This window comes from Nuphar pumila, chromosome 5 (assembly GCF_984573655.1).
Source record: "Nuphar pumila chromosome 5, dmNupPumi1.hap1.1, whole genome shotgun sequence".
Classification (NCBI taxonomy): domain Eukaryota; kingdom Viridiplantae; phylum Streptophyta; class Magnoliopsida; order Nymphaeales; family Nymphaeaceae; genus Nuphar; species Nuphar pumila.
Genome location: NC_143253.1, coordinates 129,880,990 through 129,906,109, shown reverse-complemented (window position 1 = coordinate 129,906,109; position 25,120 = coordinate 129,880,990).

Below are 25,120 nucleotides of genomic sequence, written 5' to 3'. Positions count from 1 at the left end.
TATTTGAGCCTTGTTTTAGTGATTCTGTTCCATCACCAAGCAGCCATACATATTAGATCAAACAACAAACAATTATAAGCCTAAACAACAAGCTTAAGTAATCAAAAGGAATGCACTCTAGACCAACAACAGATCTCATAGAAGAAAGGTAGAAAATAGGACTTGACAATCTGTTGAAATGCTCTTTGAGAAACGTTGAATCAACAACTAAAAATCCAAAAACTGAACTTGGTGTGAAATTTGATATCACAAAACTATTGTGCCAATCCACATTTCCAAAATAATTTGCTCCAGTTAAAAAATCTTACAGATTACTTAACCATGATGGTGGTTAAAATATTGGTACTTTTCATGTGCATCTCGATGCATAGGCTAATGTCGTTATTATTGCCTTGTGTACAACAGGTTTCAAAATTGTCACAACCTTGTAACAAAACTCAAAATTAGAAAAGCTATCTGAAAAGGCTTCCTACAGTACCATGCTAAATTGCTAATGCAATCCCTGCAGAATGCATCACAAGCCATTGCTTGCATTTCATGGTTGCACCTAATAACAGAGACAAGCACAAACAATTCCAAATACTCAAAATAGCTTCACTCAGAAAACAAGTTAAAACAAACTTATCTTTTTTGAAGGATTATAGACTTGGAAGAAGGCAGTTAGAGGCGATATGAAGGATTATAAAATGACTGAAGTAATTGATAAAAAATCAATAGCACATGATGAGATAAAAAATTGCTGACAGAGATCCACTTGAGTTTAGAAAGCCCAGATAGAGGGGTATGTAGTTTCCTAATAAGAATAATTGTGGTCTCTCAATGAGGATAATAAAAAACCAATTAATGCTGCATGAAAGAATTTGACAATAAATGAAACTCAGGGAAAAGGTTTCTGATTTTTTGTTGGAGTACAATCAGGAATCCCTCATGCCATTGAAAGGAGGCAGTATGTCTAATGGCATGTTCTGTCAAATTTAAAGCTGCTTTATCCCTTTAAACATTAAGAACCTATACCATTCAATATTAAACCATTTGAAATTCTGCAAAACATATGCCAAGTAAAAATAAAAAATAAAAAATAGAACTAAAAATCAAATTTGTACCTTTTGCATCAAAGAGGGGTTTCAACTCACTTTTGGGAACTCCATATGCCAAGTAAGCCTACAACAAGCCCAAAAAATAAAAAATAGAACAAGAACTAAAATCGAGTTGCCAAATCATAGACAGTTCACATCAAACTCTAACACAGTTATCAGAACAGAAAAGTTTTATTCATGTGTCTTGGATATGCAACTTACACTTCTCCTCACATTAATCTTCACCCAATCTACACTAGGCCCAATATCAACAACTGTTGTGTCCATCCTGTAGCATTTACGACCAGATATCTGGGTCAGTCTAGATGAGACATCGCTAGCAAACATAAAATTAGCAATTTTCCAAAAAAAGAATTCCTTGCAAGAATTTTGGCTGTCATGACCAGAAAAGAAAATAAGTCAACATAAATAACTATAAAGCTCGAAATCATCTGCTATACAATCTATGGTAACTTTCATTAAGATCAAACTATCAATTTCCTGTGAAACAGAAAAAAATAAGGAAGGTACCCTCTGCTAAAAATAGAAATCACGGGATAGGGACAAGGAGAGCGACAGGCTTTCGACATCAATCGGCTTCTCAGCAGAAGGAGAAATGAGCGCGATGGTGGCTCGCAGGCCATAGGGACAAGGGGTTTCTAGCTTTCTCGAAAGAAGGGTGGAGCGAGAGGAATTTCGCATCAATCGGCTCTACGGAGACAGCAAGAGAGCTTCCGGAGCGTCGATCATCTCCACTTCCACAGCAGCGAACACACACACACACACACACCGAGAGAGAGAGAGAGAGAGAGAGAGAGAGAGAGAGAGAGAGAGAGAGAGAGAGAGAGAGAGAGAGAGAGAGAGAGAGAGAGAGATGTTGGATCGTTTTTCAGATCACGCAGTTTCACAATCATCATCATGATATAAAACATGATATAAATCATAATATGCAGCAAAATACAAATCATGATTAACAGTAGATCGAAACAGAAACAAAACAGGGAGCAGGCATGTCGGGTTCCGCAGTACACAAAAATCCAGACAACAACACATGAACAACCAGATGCATAGAACACAATAAGAACAACGAAAGCATGTTAATACTGTGTAAAAGGCTAAGGCGTACGAAAGTACTTCCCTTAGAGAAGATTTGGCCCCAAATACAGTGCAAATAGGGTTCGGCGTCCTTTCCCTAGGATACAATAGCCTCGACGATTAGAACGGTGCACTCCGATGGATCGTCCTTCGAAGACAGCCTCTACGAACCGAAGTTGCAAAAAAATCCCTTTTCGGAATAACTCAGGAGAGAGAGAGCAACAGGAAAAGAGAAAACCGCAGAGCCTTTCTTCAGAAATCTGAGCTTCTCGCCTCTGTTTGGTCTTGATTGGATATGGCCCTAAAGGGCCAATTACCAGAGCCTGAAACCATCTCGGCACGGCGGGCGGGCGCGCACGCGTGTGGTAGTCATCCCAACCTCTTGTTCTTAGGAAGTGTAAGAGTTTACATGTAGGTTATAAAGCCTACAACGAACTCAAACACCGTCAATATGAGACTATTCCACGTCATCAAAACCAAACTTTTTCCAAAAAGAAAAAACAGCCTACGTTTCTTCTTATGATTTCTCTCTCCCCTCCCTTCTTACACCTAACAAGAGAGAGAGGCTCTTCCCTGCTCCTGGACCCAGTGGACAGGGTGCCTTCGATAACACAAATGAGATAGACAGGCAGGTTAGAAACAAACTTAGTTGCATGAGAACCAACAATAAGGAAACCACTTGCAAACCAACTCTAAAGGGGCATCATGTCATGATACATAGACCCTGAGTAAATAAGAATTTCTGTCCTTTTTTTTTTTCTTTTATCTTCATCAGATTGGAAATTGAAAAATACATACAAAAGTACACACAAAAATACGTGAACAAAAATATATAAAAAACACAAAAGCCCACACAAACAAAACATAGCATGCCAAAATTCCACACAAAAAATGCTAGCATGAAAATGTATTTGCTGGTTTTGGATTATCCAAACTGCCTATCCCAGGGGACATACAAGTGTCCACAGTAGCCATAAGGACAGCAGGACACCTAGACACAGAATGTGCCAAAATCGTCATTTTCTGTTCCTTTTTCTTCTTTCATCTTTATCATATTGCATTTAATTATTTGCTCAGGTCATCCAGTACCCTCGTTTTCATTTTCTTCCTAAGTACCATTCAAAGAAAAAAAAAGCATTCAAAGAAGAAGCTAGAAGAAGAAGAACGTCACCAATACCCTCGTTTTCATTTTTTCCCTAAATATCATACAAAAGAAAAAAAAAATCAAAGAAGAAGAAGAATTCATTTTTTCCTTAAATACCACACAAAATTAGAAAAACATTCAAAGAAGAAGAAGAACGTCACCAGTACCCTTGTTTTAATTTTTTCCCTAAATACCACTCAGAAAAAAAAGCATTCAAAGATGATGAAGAAGAAGGTCATCCAGTACCCTCGTTTTTTTCATTTTTTCGTAAAGGCCATTCAAACATTCAAAGAAAAAAACGCATCCAAAGAAGAAGAAGACGCCAAACACACACACACACACACACACACACACACACACATATATATATATATATATATATATATATATATATATATATATATATATATATATATAGAGAGAGAGAGAGAGAGAGAGAGAGAGAGAGAGAGAGTCCATCTGATATCTAAGGCTGGAATCCCCTTTGCCTCCAGGGCTCCACCCGAAAGCCCTTTTTCTGCTGCAATCTCCCCCAAAAATCTCCGCCAGAGTTGATGTATTCCACGGCCACACACCACACACAGAGAGAGAGAGAGAGGCACTTTCTCCCGTTACCTACGGATGCACTGGAGAAGGGGTTGATGACGATCAGGGCCTCTGGCACGCGTCTCACAAGTCGACGACGATCAGGGACTTCGACATCTCTCAGGTCGAAACAGATTTGAGGAAGGTTTCGAAAAACAAAAAGGAAGCATTTATTTCCCTCGGAATGCCTTTTTGTTACCGTAAAATATTTCATTTTCTGGCGCAGGAAACCAGTCAAAACGAATGTATTTCTGATGCAGTGTTGAGTTGCGCCAGAAAAGATTGTTTTCACTGAGGCTGGGCTTCCCTGCACCAGTGAAAATCCTTTTCTTTGACGTTAGGCTACGCGCCAGCAAAACAAACTCACCACCCATCTCACCCCACCCCTACGATGATTTTTTCACTATCCATCACCACCATCTATCTCACCACTACCACTCCCACTCCACCTCCCGAAAAATGGCACCTGAGAAGCACTACTCACGATAATTTTTCACCACCACCTCCTCTCTTTCATTTTTTTTTTAAGAAAAACGCAAGAAAGTCTTTGGGAAAAAATATTGCATAGTGACTAGGGCTGAGAAACAAGCCAAGCACTCATGTTCGCCTTGCGAGCTCGTTCAAACTCATAAAAAATGCTTAGCAAGCCTAACATCAAGCCCAGCTCATATAAGCTTGTTAAATAACAATACTTTAGATAAATTTTTACATTATATAATGATACACAAGAACAAATGATTGAAGTATTTGGTTTGCAAGCAATAGGTTTAGAGTCCCAAAGGGGGGTTGGCGTAGTGGGGTGGGGCCTTGGTCGCAGTCAAGGTTCGATTCTCATAGGTGTCGCCCTTCTGCGCAAGCTAATTTGTAGCATAGGCCTCGGAGGCAGGGGTCCTAACCTCAGAGTTTTACGCTGCCTGAACAACAATAGTAAATATGGCAGGCTGAGCTAGCAGGATCAGGTGTTCATGCAGAGTGCAGTTTATTCGGGTTATAAATTCCAAAAAAAAAGGCAATAGGTTTAAAGATAAAATCTTACTGCTTCCAACTCTGAAATAATGTATTTTGTTTTTAACCCTATTACCCGTAGCCCTGGAACAATGTATTTTTTCTGTAAATAAGCCAGCCCAAACTCGGCTCTTGACAAGAATGAGACAGGCTTAAACACTTCAATATCAACTCTTTTGGCTATTTTACCTGGCCTAGTAGCAACACTAATTTACAGATGGATCATGCAGGTTAGGTTCGTTTTAAGTAGGGATTGATCTTTGCAAATGTCGACATTGGGATTGGAACCCTCAGTACGAATAGCTCGTAGAACAGATCAGCAATCTGTAGTTTTATTCCACAGCTCTCTCCAAATTGCAAAAAATAAACCTGACATGGCTAGGTAGCGATTAAGCTATGTAAGCTTATAATCTTCTTAGGGTTGCGTCAATGGCTGACCTTTTGAGGCCTTGGATCAACCAAAAATGACCAAGCCACCAAGCTTCTTCTTTTAGTCCATACAGAAGCGTAGCCACAATGGAGGCCATTTCCTTTCTGCGTGCAAAATTCAAGGTATGCATGGAAGTGCTAAATTTTTTTCTTAGAAACTTTGAATATTCATATCATATGAAAAGCATGGGATGTACCCACATGAAAATTTTCAACAATATCTCTGCATATTCTTCGAGAAATTTTTCACATGTAGAGATAATAAAGTTGTACAAAAATTGGAATTTTTGCAAATGAAAAATTTTCTCTTGTTTGGAAGCACATGAAAAGATTTTGATTTTTTCATTTTAGTGAAGAATTATCATATTTTTTCCTGCAGAATCCAAGTCAGGGTTGAAGACTGTAGGCCCGAACCCGGGTCCCAACCCCTCTTGCCAAAAAAGAAATGCTTGTTAGTGTCAAGTTTAGCCCAAATGGGCCACATTTTGCACTATGAAGGCATACCACATGCAAGTAAAGTTAGGGATAGGCAATAATATGGGTAGGGACTTTTGACCCCATATATATATATATATATATATATATATATATATATATAGGGAAATGAAAACCCTCACAAACCTCTTCAATGGAAATGTGGTGGTGTTTTTATTTTCAAAATTCTGACCATACAGATGTGTTCAACATGATTGATTTACTATAAATCGATACTTGGATCCTGAATTTTGGATAGAAAAAATGGTATTTGGAGCCTCAAAAATTTATAAAAATTGTACGCCATTGATTTTGAAACTTATAAAAACCTATCCATGCATCGGAATAAAATGCTCTAAGAACTGATTCCTATAAAAACAAGCATATAGATCACATATGTACAGTCAAAATTTTGAAAAAATACCACAAATCCAATAAAAAGTCCATTGGTGAGGTTTTAATTCCTATATATAAATGAGAGAGAGAGAGATGGGGGGAGGGGGACCATCTAACAAAAGAATGATCCAAGTCCAAAATATATAACTGATGATGATTGGCAGTGTTCCTTCTCTAATGATTGGGTTTTTTTAATCGATCAGACTTTACATATTGAATTTTTGTCATTTATTTAGTAAATGACATGTTTTAGATTATTAAATTTCTATATTTAGTTGTCTTCGAAAGTGATAAAAAATCAACTCCCATAGTACTTTGCATCGTAAAGTTTAAACATATTGTGAGCTGCTGAATTTTCACGTTACTAAAAATGTTTCTAGATTTTTTTGTGTAAAGCATATTATACTAAATAAATTATAAAGAACAAATACAAAATGTCGGATCAATGCAAATACAAAATGTCGGATCAATGAAACAATCAAATATTGGAGAAGGAAAGATGTTCGAACATTATTAGTTGTAGATTTTAGATTTTTCTTTGGTTGTACAGTTCCCTTTCCATATATATGTGTGTGTGAGTAGTTTAAAGTATTTTTGCTTAATTGAAACTTATAGTGTGTTCATGATTTCTTTAGTAAAAATCATGCTAGACACCTTAATTTTGATCAAGTTGTTTTATGTCAGTGTTTTCATCATATTTCAAAGTTGATCTAATTCAATTTCATTTTTAACCTTTAAAACAACATCATCAAAGTTTTTGCCTAAAAGATGAATTAAATTAAAAGGTTTTAGTTTTAAAAGAGGCTAAAGAGTAGATCAATATGATACTCCAATCAAAAGTTTTGAAAAAAACAAGGCCACTTATTCACTAAAAATCTTGTTTTTTAAGTAAGATCCACTTTAAGTGAGGTTTTGACAACAAAAATGATCAAATTTAGTTTTCTGCTCAAAAGATGAAGAAAAGTTTAAGATGTTAACTTTCTAACACATCAAAATGTGCCTTGATATATGTAAAACCTATAAATTTTGAGAGTTTTAAATAAATAAAATAAACACCTTTATGATTGAGTTAAAAGTTTGTTTTTATCTTTTAAATTTTGTTTATTGATTAATTACATGTTCATTACTCATTTCTGACCAATAAGGATATAATTGGTATTTATAAAATAAATTTGGGCAACTAAGTATTAAAAATATTTAATTTATACTTAGATATATGTATTTGACTTGATAAAACAATAATTTATTAGAGTTAGAATAATTCATTTTGTTTTATCAAGTTTAGGATTTTGTTTAGTAAAAAAATGGATTCCTAGTATGGATTTGAAATCCATATGGGTTTGGACTAAATGGGTCCACCAAAGCAAATTGAGATATTTAAAGGATTTTTAAATATTAAATTTTTTATATGAACTATTTATATTTTTTATTATTTTAATAAGGAGGTGAAAAATACATCTTTGTATATGGGTTTTTGTTTTGTATATTAAACCCGATTTAGGGTTTGGGACCAAATCGGACCCAAACCATACCCAAATTGGATCCGGTTTGGGAGAGGCGCACACCAAGCTTAAAGAGAGGATGGGTGGAGCCCACTAGGGCACCCAACCCCCTCTATTTTCTTTCTTTCTCAATCCCAATAGTCGACACCCCTTTCACTCTCTTCTTCTTTTGGATTTTGTAGAGAGAGACTTATCTCTCTTCTTCCTTCACCCTAGCCAACCACTCCATTGGGATTCACACCATTTTTTTGGGGGGATTTGCACCACTCACAAGTTATTGGATCTTCTAGGGATTGATGCCCTAAGTAAGCTATTGATACTCCCCGAAAATTTTAACCTCCAAAAAACCCTCGGAGCTTGATGTGGGGAAGTGGCGGAAGACGGGGCGGTCAGCGGGCGGTGGGTGACCCACACACGGGTCAAGTGCTGAGGGCGCAGGCGGACCTGCGGATGACAATGCGCCGCGTCAGGCCCGTGGATGAAGAGAGGTTGTGCGGGCCTGAAGGCGTGCAAGGAAGGTGAGATGCGGCAGAGGAGGCCGCGCGCGAAGGGCACGGCGGGTGGCGCGCGCGCAGCCCGCAGGGCGTGACAGCAGCGGTCGCGCGTGAAGCGCACGGCGTGTGGCGCGAGGGCGTGACAGGGGCGACCGCGCGGCACTGTGGCTCGCGGGGCGACAGGGGCGGCCACGCGCGGCGTTGGATCACGCAGGGCGACAGGGACGGCCGCGCGTGGAGCGCGCGGCGTTGAGGCACGCTTGGTGCGGTAGGGGCGGCCGCGCAGGGAGCGCGCGGCGTTGAGACACACTTGATGCGCGAGGCATGTCAGAAGCGGCCGCGCGTTGGGCGCGAGGCACGGCAGGAGCGGCCGCGCGTTGGGCGCGCGGCGTGGTGCGTGCAAGTGCGACCAGGGCGTCCGCGCGTGAGGCGCGCGGGGATGCGATAGGGGCTACCGCGCGTGGAGCGCGGGGCCTTGGGTGCGTGCGAAGCCCGCAGGTAAGACATCAGCGGCCGCGCGTGAAGCGCGCGACGTTGTGGCGCGCGAGGGCGACCGCGCGGGGAGCCGCGCGGTGCTGTGGTGCGCGAGGCGACAGGGGCGGCTGCGCGCGTAGCGCGCGGCGCTGTGGTGCGCGGGCGAGAGGGGCGGCCGCGCGTGGGGCGAGCGGCGTTGGGCGTGTGCGCAGCCCGCAGGTGAGACAGCAGTGGCCGCGCGTGAAGCGCGCGGCATTGTGGCGCGCGGGGGCGACCGCGCGGGGAGCCGCGCGGCGTTGTGGCGCGCGAGGGAGATCGGGCGGGGAGTCGCGCGGTGCTGTGGCGCGCGGGGCGACTGGGGAGGCCGCGCGTGGAGCGTGCGGCGTTGAGGCATGCGGTGCGGTGTTGATGGTGGGGTGGAGCGCCACGCAGCTAAGGCATGCGCGGCAACTTGCGGTGTGGAGAAGGGGCTGCGGGAAGGAGCAGGTGCACGATGCCGTGGCCTGCGGCTGCCGAAGCTGATGGAGAAGATCCGGAGTCGAGAGTCACGCGACGTCCGGCCGGCCAAGGGAAGAACCACGTCCCTTGGCTACTCGCCAAGCGAGTCCATACAATCCGGGGTTGAGAACCACGCAACCACCGGCCTGCCAAGGGGAGAACCACGCCCCTTGGCTACTCGCTGTGCGAGTCCATGACCTTCGAGGTGGGGGTGTGCTGCCGTGTCAGCACCAAGTGCACGTCTTCACGTCGTGCATCCAGCCTGGTTGGGAAGCGACAGCCAACGAACACTCCCTTCGTGAAGGAGAGGCGCTGGTGGCCTTGCTGCCCTAACCGACGAACTTCGGGGTCAAGAACCACGTGACCACCGACCGACCTGAGAAGAACCACGTCTCAGGTAGCCCACCGTGAAGTTGGCCTCTTCCCAGGGCCTGCGCCTCATGGGGCTGAAGAGATAGAGGGGGAAACCCGTTAGGGCCTTTCAATTCCAAAAATTCATATATGCATACTTCTTACAAGGGCACTCTTATAGCCCTTTCAAAATGAAACCTCCCTCACGAGGCTGCGATACAAAAAAGGGGAGCAACCCTAAGGGTTGCTCAGTCAACACTCAACCCTCTGCCATCACTGTAGAGGGCTGAGCACCTGGGCGCCTGTTGCCAATGCAGGCCTACTGCGCTCTGCAACAGGCGCCTGCTGCCTTGCCGCAAAAGGCCCCTGCGGCGCACCTGCCGCAGGGCTGCTGAGCCTGACCATGCCATAGTCTGCGCTGGCCTCCTGCCAGCGCCCAGTCTTCTGCACAGCCACCTGCATGGCCTCCTGCACATGGCAGTGCTGCCCTGCACACGGCAGTCCACCTGCGTGGCCTCCTGCACATGGCAGTGGCGCCCTGCACACGACAGTCCATCCGCCAGGCCTCCTGCACACGCCAGTCCACCTGCCTCCCATGCTTGGAGACTGTGCTTTGCTGCTGAGCGTGTCCATTGCTTGGTCTGGAGGCCCTGCACATGCCAGTGCCACTGGTGTGGCCCGCTGCACACGCCAGTGCGACCTGCACATGGCAATCTTGTCCGCATGGCCTGCTGCCGGCCGCGCGTGAGGCGCGCGGCATCGAGGCACGCAGGTGCGCGAGGCACGCTGGTGCGACGGGGGCGACCGAGCGTGAGACGCGCGGCGTTGAGGCGCGCGGAGTTGGGCGCGTGCGCAGCCCGCACGGTGAGACAGCAGAGGCCGCGCGTGAAGCGCGCGGTGTTGTGGCGCGTGGGGGCGACCGCGCGGGGAGCCGCGCAGTGCTGTGGCGCGTGGGGCGACAGGGGCGCCTGAGCGCGGAGCGCGCAGTGCTGTGGTGTGCGGGTGACAGGGGCGGCCGCGCGTGAAGCGCGCAGCGTTGGGCGCGCGGGTGCGACAGGGGCGGCCGCGCGTGGAGCGCGCGGCGTTGGGCGCGTGCGACACTGGCGGCCGCGCGTGGAGCGCGCGGCGTTGAGCCTCCTCTGTGCGCCAGTGTCACCTGTGCATGCCAATCCTGTCTGCATGGCCTGCTGCACATCTCGTGCCACCTGCGTGGCCTGGTGCACATGCCAGTGCCCACTGCGTGGCCTGGTGCGCATGCCCCCCATGCGGTTTGCCCAGCACAGCCCTGTTGGGCGAGGTCCCACAGGCGTATGGCTTGCAGTACTGGTGGTGTGTGCCCGCCTACGCAGCAAGCCGAGCGGGTCGCCAGATGCGGGTCGTATCATTCCACCATGCTTCCGCTCTACCTTGTCCTCAAGGTGTCGCCTTGATGTGCTTAACATCGTGTTGTGCGGCGATCGCGGCATGCTGGTGACGATGTGTGAAGGCGCATCAAATTTGGAATGCAGAGGCATGCGCCATCAGGAGCTGATGGTAGTGCTCATTCTGTAGTGCCTGCACGCCGCGAAGCGAGCAGGGCAAAAGCAGGAGTGCACACGCGGTAGAGGGTACGCCGATGTCCACGAAGGCAAGCATTGCACTCCCAAAAAGCTACAACAGAGCGTAAGTTCGCTCTGATACCATGTTGATACTCCCCGAAAATTTTAACCTCCAAAAAACCCTCGGAGCTTGATGTGGGGAAGTGGCGGAAGACGGGGCGGTCAGCGGGCGGTGGGTGACCCACACACGGGTCGAGTGCTGAGGGCGCAGGCGGACCTGCGGATGACAATGCGCCGCGTCAGGCCCGTGGATGAAGAGGGGTTGTGCGGGCCTGAAGGCGTGCAAGGAAGGTGAGATGCGGCAGAGGAGGCGCGCGCGAAGGGCACGGCGGGTGGCGCGCGCGCAGCCCGCAGGGCGTGACAGCAGCGGCCGCGCGTGAAGCGCGCGGCGTGTGGCGCGAGGGCGTGACAGGGGCGACCGCGCGGAGAACCACGCGGCACTGTGGCTCGCGGGGCGACAGGGGCGGCCATGCGCGGCGTTGGATCACGCAGGGCGACAGGGACGGCCGCGTGTGGAGCGCGTGATACGTACCATCGTAATGCCTGCAGGCGGCAGCCAGCGTGTTGGGGGGCAGACCCGCGTACCCGCAATCTGCAATCAATGCACTGGTCCCCGGGCGGAAGCAACAGGCCATGCGCAGGGTGCAACCCAAGCTGCTGTGATATGGCCCGCCGCACAGCATGCTGAAAAGGGTCAGTGCGTCAGGCAGCTGGCCTGCAGGACTGGGCTCACAGCAGGACCCTGCGCAGGCTCCAGGAGGAAACAATAGAACGCAGCCATGCGTCTTGCAAGAGGTCATGCACAGTCTTCCATGGCAGCCACTTTCTGCTGCGCTGGCCACTGACATGCAGCAGTTGCAGGTAGACGTATGCAGGCTTCTCAACCTTAAAGTGAAAAAGCACACCGCCCAATGTAGGCGACCTACAGTGGGCCGGGTTTGGCAACAGGGTCCAGATGCTCAGCCTTCTGCAGGGATGGCAGAAGGTTGAGTGTTGACTGAGCAATCTGCTCCCTTTTTGTAAACGCAGCCTCGTGAGGGAGGTTTCATTTTGAAAGGGCTATAAGAGTGCCCTTGTCGGAAGTTTGATATATATGAATTTTTGGAATTGAAAGGCCCTAACGGGTTTCCCCCTCTATCTCTTCAGCCCCATGAGGCGCAGGCCCTGGGAAGAGCCCAACTTCACGGTGGGCTACCTGAGACGTGGTTCTTCTCAGGTCGGTCGGTGGTCACGTGGTTCTTGACCCCGAAGTTCGTCGGTTGGGGCAGCAAGGCCACCAACGCCTCTCCTTCACGAAGGGAGTTTTCGTTGGCTGTCGCTTCCCAACCAGGCCGGATGCACGACGTGAAGACGTGCACTTGGTGCTGACACGGCAGCACACCCCCACCTCGAAGGTCATGGACTCGCACAGCGAGTAGCCAAGGGGCGTGGTTCTCCCCTTGGCAGGCCGGTGGTTGCGTGGTTCTCAACCCCGGATTGTATGGACTCGCTTGGCGAGTAGCCAAGGGACGTGGTTCTTCCCTTGGACGGCCGGACGTCGCGTGGTTCTCGACTCCGGATCTTCTCCATCAGCTTCGGCAGCAGCAGGCCACGACGTCGTGCACCTGCTCCTTCCCGCAGCCCCTTCTCCACACCGCAAGCTGTCGCGCATGCCTTAGCTACGCGGCGCTCCACCCCACCATCAGCACCGCACCGCAGGCCTCAACGCCGCGCGCTCCACGCGCAGCCCACCCAGTCGCCCCGCGCGCCACAGCACCGCGCGACTCCCCGCACGGTCGCCCCCGCGCGCCACAACGCCGCGCGCTTCACGCGCGGCCGCCCCAGTCGCCCCGCGCGCCACAGCACCGCGCGGCTCCCCGCGCGGTCGCCCCCGCGCGCCACAACGCCGCGCGCTTCACGCACGGCCACTACTGTCTCACCTGCGGGCTGCGCACACGCCCAACGCCGCGCGCCCCACGCGCGGCCGCCCCTGTCGCCCGCGCACCACAACACCGCGCGCTACGCGCGCGGCCGCCCCTGTCGCCCCGCGCACCACAGCACGGCGCGGCTCCCCGCGCGGTCGCCCTCGCGCGCCACAACGTCGCGCGCTTCACGCGCGGCCGCTGCTGTCTTACCTGCAGGCTTCGCACGCGCCCAACGCCCCGCGCTCCACGCGCGGTAGCCCCTATCGCATCCCCGCGCGCCTCACGCGCGGACGCCCTGGTCGCGCTTGCACGCACCACGCCGCGCGCCCAACGCACGGCCGCTCCTGCCGTGCCTCGCGCCCAACGCGGCCGCTCCTGACGTGCCTCGCGCATCAAGCGTGTCTCAACGCCGCGGGCTCCCTGCGCGGCCGCCCCTACCGCACCAAGCGTGCCTCAACGCCGCACGCTCCACGCGCGGCCGTCCCTGTCGCCCCGCGTGATCCAACGCCGCGCGTGGCCGCTCCTGTCGCCCCGCGAGCCACAGTGCCGCGTGGTTCTCCGCGCGGTCGCCCCTGTCACGCCCTCGCGCCACACGCCGCGCGCTTCACGCGCGGCCGCTGCTGTCACGCCTTGCGGGCTGCGCGCGCGCCACCCGCCGTGCCCTTCGCGCGCGGCCTCCTCTGCCGCATCTCACCTTCCTTGCACGCCTTCAGGCCCGCACAACCTCTCTTCATCCACGGGCCTGACGCGGCGCATTGTCATCCGTAGGTCCGCCTGCGCCCTCAGCACGCGACCCGTATGTGGCTCACCCACAGCTCGCTGACCGCCCCATCTTCCGCCACTTCCCCACATCAAGCTCCGAGTTTTTTTTTTGGAGGTTAAAATTTTTGGGGAGTATCAACTTGGTATCAGAGCGAACTTATGCTCTGTGGAGCCCTTTTTGGAGTGCAACGTGCGCCTACAAGTGCATCTAAGCACCTCTCCTCGCGCGCACTCCTGTTGTGCCCAGGCACCGCAAGGTCGCGCGCCTATGCAATTTTCAGCTGTCGCCCATTCTGCACGCACCTGCGCTACTGTGTTACACAACCCTGCGGTTGCTCCTGTGCAGCTCCGCCCGCGCGCCTGCTTCTTCATGCGCCCATGCAAGCGTATCTTCAAGGCGTGCTAGCGTCGCACACCCTGGCAGGCACTTGCGTGCATCCTCGTGCTTGTGCGCCTACTCCCCCCCCCCCCCGACAGGCATCCTCCTTGGGACAACCTGCTTCCCAAAATGAAGGAGATTTACGATCAACTGGAGAGAGCTCTCCGAAGACTCGAACAAAGCATCCAAGTCCAAGCATGCTCGGCGCAACTTGATTTGCCTAACTTCGATGGGAGCTATGCCATGAACTGGCTGATGGCGGTCGAGCAGCATTTCACCTTGCATGGGTTTCCCACGGAGAAGAGAGTGGCAGCAGCCAGTCGCAAGTTCAAAGGAAGAGCGGCGGCATGGTTCCAATGGCTTGAATTGGTGAGAGGTGTACCAGACTGGCCAACCTTCAAGGAGATAATCGTGGAAAGGTTTGGGGCCGCAACAACTTGGCGAGATGAGGATGAGCACCCCTCTCCTCCGCAACCGGCCACCATGCAGGCTACTATCTGCAAAGCTGCCCCGCCAAAAGGCCCAGTGTGCATCTCTGTGCACAAAGCTCCATCAGGCCCTGCAAGGCTCGCACTGCCCGCTGCATATCCTCCTCTACAGAGACTTAACCCCGCGTGCCCTGTTTCACTCCCACACCACTGCGACGATGCATCCCCGAGCACTCAATTCTGTTTGCCCCCGCGCAACCAGGCAACACACATCGCCAGGGTGCCCACGCCGCATGCAACGGTGCCAGGCGCATCATCGTGCCCTCCATCGCACGCCCGGGCTTGCTCCAACACACCGTCCCCATCGCGCCATGCAACACGCACGCCACCAACTATGCGTGCTCGAGTGCGTGCTCGAGTGCCTGCACCGCAAGCAACCACGCAGCATCCCCGCTGCAAGAGGTACCCCAGGGCAGCAGCCTCCCAGAGCATAGAAGCTCCCCATAAATCATACTTGGAAGCATTAGTGCGCCCGGGGAAGGCAGGCCAGAACGTGCACGGTGATCAGCGCGCACCTCCTCAAGGCATGCCGGCATCGCAGGCCCTCACCAGCTCCAGCTCGCCATCTCTGTGCGCCGCCACGTGGGCTGTTGTCCGCACATGTTCCTCTCTGAGGTCGCCCGCGCACGTGGCCGCACCTGAGCCTCCCGCAATGCTGGTGGTTTCGCCGCATGCACTTCACCTCCCCACCCTGCGTGCTGCGGGCACGGAGGCATGTGCGCCCCTGTGCACCAAGGCGGCGCACCTCATCGCACGCACTGGGGAGCACGACTGCACCCGCCAACGCCTGCGCCCTCTTGTGCATCGTCGACTGCACTCCACCGCGTACCTACCCATGCGCTTCCACGGTGGCCCCGCGCACCAGTTTTGTCACTCGCCCGGGCGTGCGCTTCCACTTGGTGTGGCTTTGTCGCACACCCTTGCTTGCTGCAGCGGGTTGCCGCATCGCATGACCCCGCGCACTGCTTTCTGCACTCGAGCTTCCATGAGCGGCCCAGCGTGTGTCCTCGTGAGCAGCCCAGAGCACATCCCCGCGTGTAAGTCTCCATCGAGGCACGCACCGCCATCCGCACTGTGTCCTCTGAGCCCTCTCAGCCTCTCGCGCCCCCTCCATCGCCACGCACTTGCAAAGCGATGCCCCCATGCGCCGAAGCGAGTTCGCCTCTCCACACCAAGGTGGTGCACCGCTCAGCCAGGCCTTCCGCTGTCGACAGGCGTACAACAGCGTGCAGCCCAGCGCAAGCGAGCCCCTAGCCGCACAGTCCCCCCTGCCCATGGTCAAGTCTGCAATGAGCGACTGCGTGCCAACGGCGTCCCACAACAGTGCAATGTGCCTGGCGATACATGGCCTCGCACGCACCAAGGTGCTCCTGCACCAAAACAACATGAAGGCACCATCGAGCTCGAACAAGGAAAGACCATTAGGCTGCGGAGCGAAAGGAATAACTTCCCATTCGATCCGGGCGGTTAGCCGGGTCATTGGGGGTGGTGAGGGTCGAAGGGAACAGAATCAACCCATCCCTTCATCCCTGCACGCACCAAGTCCCGCAGCACGAGTTGCCCAAGCTGCGGTAGACCAAGGCGACCGCTGTCGCCACACTCACCCGATCCACGTGCCTAGATCTATGCACCAGCATACCAAATAGCGGCCTTGCGGTATTTGGTGCCAGTAAAGTAGGTAGCGCGGTCACCCGCGACCCTCCCTCGTGCAGTCGCATGCATGCGCCCACACGCACCTCTCAGCAGCACAAATTCAACGCCTTGCGAAGCATTGCAGCACCTTGAGGACAAGGTGTAGTGGAAGCGTAGTGGAGTTGATACGTACCATCGTAATGCCTGCAGGCGGCAGCCAGCGTGTTGGGGGGCAGACCCGCGTACCCGCAATCTGCAATCAATGCACTGGTCCCCGGGCGGAAGCAGCAGGCCATGCGCAGGGTGCAACCCAAGCTGCTGTGATATGGCCCGCCGCACAGCATGCTGAAAAGGGTCAGTGCGTCAGGCAGCTGGCCTGCAGGACTGGGCTCACAGCAGGACCCTGCGCAGGCTCCAGGAGGAAACAATAGAACGCAGCCATGCGTCTTGCAAGAGGTCATGCACAGTCTTCCATGGCAGCCACTTTCTGCTGCGCTGGCCACTGACATGCAGCAGTTGCAGGTAGACGTATGCAGGCTTCTCAACCTAAAAGTGAAAAAGCACACCGCCCAATGTAGGCGACCTACAGTGGGCCGGGTTTGGCAACAGGGTCCAGATGCTCAGCCTTCTGCAGGGATGGCAGAAGGTTGAGTGTTGACTGAGCAACCTGCTCCCTTTTTGTAAACGCAGCCTCGTGAGGGAGGTTTCATTTTGAAAGGGCTATAAGAGTGCCCTTGTAGGAAGTTTGATATATATGAATTTTTGGAATTGAAAGGCCCTAACGGGTTTCCCCCTCTATCTCTTCAGCCCCATGAGGCGCAGGCCCTGGGAAGAGCCCAACTTCACGGTGGGCTATCTGAGACGTGGTTCTTCTCAGGTCGGTCGGTGGTCACGTGGTTCTTGACCCCGAAGTTCGTCGGTTGGGGCAGCAAGGCCACCAGCGCCTCTCCTTCACGAAGGGAGTTTTCGTTGGCTGTCGCTTCCCAACCAGGCCGGATGCACGACGTGAAGACGTGCACTTGGTGCTGACACGGCAGCACACCCCCACCTCGAAGGTCATGGACTCGCACAGTGAGTAGCCAAGGGGCGTGGATCTCCCCTTGGCAGGCCGGTGGTTGCGTGGTTCTCAACCCCGGATTGTATGGACTCGCTTGGCGAGTAGCCAAGGGACGTGGTTCTTCCCTTGGCCGGCCGGACGTCGCGTGGTTCTCGACTCCGGATCTTCTCCATCAGCTTCGGCAGCAGCAGGCCACGGCGTCGTGCACCTGCTCCTTCCCGCAGCCCCTTCTCCACACCGCAAGCTGCCGCGCATGCCTTAGCTACACGGCGCTCCACCCCACCATCAACACCGCACCGCAGGCCTCAACGCCGCGCGCTCCACGCGCAGCCCCCCCAGTCGCCCCGCGCGCCACAGCACCGCGCGACTCCCCGCACGGTCGCCCCCGCGCGCCACAACGCCGCGCGCTTCACGCGCGGCCGCCCCAGTCGCCCCGCGCGGCTCCCCGCGCGGTCGCCCCCGCGCGCCACAACGCCGCGCGCTTCACGCGCGGCCACTACTGTCTCACCTGCGGGCTGCGCACATGCCCAACGCCGCGCGCCCCACGCGCGGCCGCCCCTGTCGCCCCGCGCACCACAGCACGGCGCGGCTCCCCGCGCGGTCGCCCTCGCGCGCCACAACGCCGCGCGCTTCACGCGCGGCCGCTGCTGTCTTACCTGCGGGCTTCACACGCGCCTAACGCCCCGCGCTCCACGCGCGGTAGCCCATATCGCATCCCCGCGAGCCTCACGCGCGGACGCCCTAGTCGCGCTTGCACGCACCACGCCGCGCGCCCAACGCACGGCCGCTCATGCCGTGCCTCACGCATCAAGCGTGTCTCAACGCCGCGCGCTCCTTGCGCGGCCGCCCCTACCGCACCAAGCATGCCTCAACGCCGCGCGCTCCACGCGCGGCCGTCCCTGTCGCCCCGCGTGATCCAACGCCGCGCGTGGCCGCCCCTGTCGGCCCGCGAGCCACAGTGCCGCGTGGTTCTCCGCGCGGTCGCCCCTGTCACGCCCTCGCGCCACACGCCGCGCGCTTCACGCGCGGCCGCTGCTGTCACGCCCTGCGGGCTGCGCGCGCGCCACCCGCCGTGCCCTTCGCGCGCGGCCTCCTCTGCCGCATCTCACCTTCCTTGCACACCTTCAGGCCCGCACTACCTCTCTTCATCCACGGGCCTGACGCGGCGCATTGTCATCCGCAGGTCCGCCTGCGCCCTCAGCACGCGACCCGTATGTGGGTCACCCACAGCTCGCTGACCGCCCCGTCTTCCGCCACTTCCCCACATCAAGCTCCGAGGGTTTTTTTTTGGAGGTTAAAATTTTCGGGGAGTATCACGCACGGCGTTGAGGCACGCTTGGTGCGGTAGGGGCGGCCGCGCAGGGAGCGCGCGGCGTTGAGACACGCTTGATGCGCGAGGCACGTCAGGAGCGGCCGCGCGTTGGGCGCGAGGCACGGCAGGAGCGGCCGTGCGTTGGGCGCGCGGCGTGGTGCGTGCAAGCGCGACCAGGGCGTCCGCGCGTGAGGCGCGCGGGGATGCGATAGGGGCTACCGCGCGTGAGGCGCGCGGGGATGCGATAGGGGCTACCGCGCGTGGAGCACGGGGCGTTGGGCGCGTGCGAAGCCCGCAGGTAAGACAGCAGCGGCCGCGCGTGAAGCGCGCGGCGTTGTGGCGCGCGAGGGCGACCGCGCGGTGCTGTGGTGCGCGAGGCGACAGGGGCGGCGGGGCGCGTAGCGCGCGGCGCTGTGGTGCGCGAGCGACAGGCGCGGCCGCGCATGGGGCGCGCGGCGTTGGGCGTGTGCGCAGCCCGCAGGTGAGACAGCAGTGGCCGCGCGTGAAGCGCGCGGCGTTGTGGCGCGCGGGGGCGACCGCGCGGGGAGCCGCCCGGCGCTGTGGCGCGCGGGGCGACTGGGGCGGCCGCGCGTGAAGCGCGCGGCGTTGCGGCGCGCGAGGGCGACTGTGCGGGGAGTCGCGCGGTGTTGTGGCGCGCGGGGAGACTGGGGAGGCCGCGCGTGGAGCGCGCGACGTTGAGGCCTGCGGTGCGGTGCTGATGGTGGGGTGGAGCGCCGCGCAGCTAAGGCATGTGCGGCAGCTTGCGGTGTGGAGAAGGGGCTGCGGGAAGGAGCAGGTGCACGACGCCGTGGCCTGCGGCTGCCGAAGCTGATGGAGAAGATCCGGAGTCGAGAGCCACGCGACGTCCGGCCGGCCAGGGGAAGAACCACGTCCCTTGGCTACTCGCCAAGCGAGTCCATACAATCCGGGGTTGAGAACCACGCAACCACCGGCCTGCCAAGGGGAGAACCACGCCCCTTGGCTACTCGCTGTGCGAGTCCATGACCTTCGAGGTGGGGGTGTGCTGCCGTGTCAGCACCAAGTGCACGTCTTCACGTCGTGCATCCGCCCTGGTTGGGAAGCGACAACCAACGAACACTCCCTTCGTGAAGGAGAGGCGCTGGTGGCCTTGCTGCCCCAACCGACGAACTTCGGGGTCAAGAACCACATGACCACCGACCGACCTGAGAAGAACCACGTCTCAGGTAGCCCACCGTGAAGTTGGGCTCTTCCCTGGGCCTGCGCCTCATGGGGCTGAAGAGATAGAGGGGGAAACCCGTTAGGGCCTTTCAATTTCAAAAATTCATATATGCATACTTCTTACAAGGGCACTCTTATAGCCCTTTCAAAATGAAACCTCCCTCACGAGGCTGCGATACAAAAAAGGGGAGCAACCCTAAGGGTTGCTCAGTCAACACTCAACCCTCTGCCATCACTGTAGAGGGCTGAGCACCTGGGCGCCTGTTGCCAATGCAGGCCTACTGCGCTCTGCAACAGGCGCCTGCTGCCTTGCCGCAAAAGGCCCCTGCGGCGCACCTGCCGCAGGGCTGCTGAAACTTGCCACAAAAGGCCCCTGCGGCGCACCTGCCGCAGGGGCTGCTGAGCCTGACCATGCCATAGTCTGCGCTGGCCTCCTGCCAGCACCCAGTCTTCTGCACAACCACCTGCATGGCCTCCTGCACATGGCAGTGCTGCCCTGCACACGGTAGTCCACCTGCGTGGCCTCCTGCACATGGCAGTGGCGCCCTGCACACGGCAGTCCATCCGCCAGGCCTCCTGCACATGGCAGTGCCGTCCTGCACACGCCAGTCCACCTGCCTCCCATGCTTGGAGGCTGTGCTTTGCTGCTGAGCGTGTCCATTGCTTGGTCTAGAGGCCCTGCACATGCCAATGCCACTGGTGTGGCCCGCTGCACACGCCAGTGCCACCTGCACATGGCAATCTTGTCCGCATGGCCTGCTGTCGGCCGCGCGTGAGGCGCGCGGTGTCGAGGCACGCAGGTGCGCGAGGCACGCTGGTGCGATGGGGGCGGCCGAGCGTGAGACGCGCGACGTTGAGGCGCGTGTGCAGCCCGCAGGGTGAGACAGCAGAGGCCGCGCGTGAAGCGCGCGGTGTTGTGGCGCGCGGGGGCGACCGCGCGGGGAGCCCCGCGGTGCTGTGGCGCGTGGGGCGACAGGGGCGGCCGCGCGCGGAGCGCGCGACGCTGTGGTGTGCGGGCGACAGGGGCAGCCGCGCGTGAAGCACGCAGCGTTGGGCGCGCGGGTGCGACAGGGGCGGCCGCGCGTGGAGCGCGCGACGTTGGGCGCGTGCAACACTGGCGGCCGCGCGTGGAGCGCGCGGCGTTGAGCCTCCTCTGTGCGCCAGTGTCACCTGCGCATGCCAATCCTATCTGCATGGCCTGCTGCACATCCCGTGCCACCTGCGTGGCCTGGTGCATATGCCAGTGCCCACTGCGTGGCCTGGTGCGCATGCCCCCCATACGGTTTGCCCAGCACAGCCCTGTTGGGCGAGGTCCCACAGGCGTATGGCTTGCAATACTGGTGGTGTGTGCCCGCCTACGCAGCAAGCCGAGCGGGTCGTCAGATGCGGGTCGTATCACTATCCTCTTCTTCACCTTATCTATTTTCTTCATCGCCTTCTCTTCTTTTTGAGGCTTTTCTCATAGTCCATTTTCCTCTTTGTAGATTTTTTGGATTTTGTGCACCATGCCCAACATTGGAAACCATGCCCATCTCCTTTATCAGCACCAACATCAACTCCATCATTTTCCTCTCCTTTTTTCATTTCTTTTTTTTTTATCAATTTTTCTAAGAAAATTGATTCCTTCTTGAAAATCATGCACATTGAGAAATTTGCAGTAATGTGGATGTCCTTGGAGTGTGTGTAGGCCATGAAAGATGCCCAACCAAAGTTGACCAGCCTAGTTATTGTCAATTTGGAATTCTTTTGAGTCAATTTTTGAAAAATTGCCCTATATACCTGATCTCCAATTTGTATTGATTTTCATGTGGAGAAGCCTTTTGACATCTCCTCATGATTCGTGCAACCCTGTAGTGTCTCCATCAGCATGACAACGCTTCAGGTGAACCCTAATATATTGTATTCTTGGTGTTGCCATGCATGTCAAGTGTTCAATCATTCACCAAAGTAGCAGTTTGTTGCAGTTTTTTTGAAACTCCTTGGTCTTTTGGATTTTACAATGTTAATTACCAGATCTATGAGGGTAGGAACCCTTAACTGACTTTCTAAAATACTTATCTAGGTTGTTTTGTTGCAATTGTGTGTGATTTATTGCTAAATTAGTTATGCATGTAGCGTAGTCTAATCTTAGCGTAAATAAGTTTTGGTTATGCCTAATAGTTAGATTATGCCAATTTTGATTAATTAGTGATTGAAGCATGCAATCAAGATTGTTTAGTTAACAAAATAAATTTTGTTTTAAATATCGTAAATTCTAGAATTTTAGTTTTTGCCTTAGGAATTGTGATACATGCTAAGTGTTCAGTAAAATGCCTAAAAGGAAAAAAGTTTAGATTTAGATGCAATTTTAAATGAGTTTCAAAACTAGTTTTTAAATATTTTAGTGGATTTAAAACTCAATTTTGAAGTATTTTTTATACACATTTACACCATAGTTTGGATTATGCCTTATGTGCGTCATAAATGCATACGAGCAAGTGTGTAGGTGCATGGTTAACTAGGTTAACATGCACACCATATTTTCAGTTTTGTGAAAGTGCTAATGCATTGTTGATATTCACATTTGAATGTGCATAAATGCACATGTTAATTCAATTTTAGATTTATATCAAATGTTTAAATGCTTGCACCAGGCATATATATGAATTGCCATGCAGATACCGCAAAAATACGATACTTAATGCTAAGTATTGCAAAGAGGCTATAAGCCAAGCATATTCAAAAAATGCAAATGCCTATGAAATCAGGTAAACTACTCATGATAAGTATCTATGATGCAATGCATCATGCAAATATTAAAAAAAGTTTGAAGATCATGCTGAGAATGATTTGAATGTATAAGAATTTAAGTATTTTTTATGTTGTGGTATGGAGATCATGCTTGACATAATTTTAGAATAACAGAATATCAAGTATTTTGTCTTTAACACTTATTATATGAATTCTAATGGTGTAATAAACTAAATCGAGTTGTGTTTATGGATGATTCTGTATTGCACCTAATACTGGGAGGTGAATATACACTCACACTTGCACTCATGCAGGCCATTTAGTATTTAGAATGATTGGAACGTGACTCCAGATGAGCTCGTTAACATATTATCTTTTAGAATTCATGATAGGTTTTATATGAATGAAAGTTTTTAAATTTTCTCAAATTTTTGGGTTTTGAAAAAAGTTTTAAAATCTTGGATTTTTTAAGGACATTACAATTGGTATCAATCCAATATTTAGAACATTTGGAACATAGCTTTAAATGAGCTTGTTGATGTATTATCCTTTGAAATTCATAATAAACTTTACACGAATTTAAAATTTAAAATTTTCTTGAAATTTCAGGTTTAAAAAAAGTTTTAAAAGGTTGAATTTTTTAGGGATGTTACGATATGACAATTAAACATAAAGTTATAACCAAAACAAGTTAACCTATAAAAATTGTCTTAGCTCAGTTCCAAACAACCCATCATGAATATCATTAGGAAGTACTGATTATTGTTAGTACGTCATAGAATGTTGGCATCAACATTGACCTAGTGTCATTAACACCATTGTCATTAATACTTAGTATCATTAGCACCTAATGTCATTAGCATGATATTTAACCCATTTGGTTTAGCTTCACGTGCGGAGAAGGGCTGAACCTCGAGAATCTTACCAGTCTTATCCTTAAAATTCAAAAAATTTGAGCAATAAACCTGGACCTCATTCTGAAACTCCCAAGAACTTATCCATCTATCTTGTCATCTTGATTTCTTAGCTCTTAAGCTAAAAAATCTCTAACCAATCAGAAAGAAACCTAGAAACCTTAAATCAATCAGATCTCGTCACATTATTTGTGGGCAAATATGGATCTCATATATATAGGATTAAGTTCATATCTGTTTAAAGGTTTATAAATAGGGCCCTGATCTTTTAGGCCCAACATTTGACACTTGAGATATATGAGCATCAATACCCTATCACACTCACCACTCAACCTAGCTTCCTAGAGCCCAGTACCCTACCTCTGCTTAGGAAAGTTCAACCCAACTTAACCTAGTTTAGGTTTCAGATCCCTTGTCTCACTAAGCTTCTCAAAGCTTGTGCCTAGCTGGAGTGCCGTCGGAGTTCCCATGCTCGTCTATATTATAGGAAAGTACTACTAAGCCTTAGGTAATATTCATTTTTTTGTGTTTTTATTTTCTCAAATTCTATTATAAATGTGGATTTATTCTAGCAGTAGCATATTTGTTCATGTTTTCGTGTTTTTTTCAAACTTTAGTGGTCGTTAATGCTATGAAGTTTGTTTTTCATAGGACTCTCGTACGAGGTATGATCCACTACAATCTAAAGTCTAAACCTTAAATATTTCAAGCTTTTGGTGCAACTGATCCATTCTCAGCCGAGAAGGAAAGACACACAACTTGAAGAACATACCCCCATAAGTCTCTCATCTTATATTCGGATCCAGATTTTCGAATCTATATTTTTTTTTAATAAAAACATTTTTTGGATTTTCAAAAATTGAAGATCCATATGATTGAATAGAGAAACCTTGATTTATATTTCACTAAGCTTTGGTGTAATATGAGCCAGCCCATTGCCCAAACTTAAGTAAAGAAGCTTCAGGCCATGCTATCAGGAGAAACTCGAGATTGGCTTGCTAAGCACTTTATCAAATTCGTCTATTTAATGAACAAGCTCACACCAAGCTGTCCGGGGCTGAAAATAACAATCCTAACCTTTTTTTCTTAAATTATTGATATGTAACTTTTGTAATTACAGGGTAAATAAGCAGTTTCCAAGAAAAAAGGCAAACTCAATAAAGAGCAGTTTCTTAAAGTTAAAAGATCCATCTTAAATATTCAAAATCTGAAGCAGATAAACATAAAATTACCATAAACTTGGCGACTATGTGTAATTACCCAAAATTTAAAATGTTGCACCACTCTCCATGCAAAACTTTAACTCTTGGCTCAATCAAATTGTCTTTTGGAGATAAACACAGTCGATATTTTTATGCCTTAAAAAAACAAATAAAATTGAAAAACCTCCCTTTAGATATTTCTATGGGTGGAAATGGTCAATCAGGTGGCCATGGCCGGGTTTGGGCCAAGGTTTTAAGCTTGAGCCCGCTAGATACCGGGCCAGTTCAATGTGCTTGAGTTATTTACTAATTTTTTAATAATATAAAAAATAAAAAAGTTAACTATTGCATAGTAACTTGATAACTATTACTATTTACCTAATTAGTTATATTAATTTTATAAAAACTTAAAAATAATT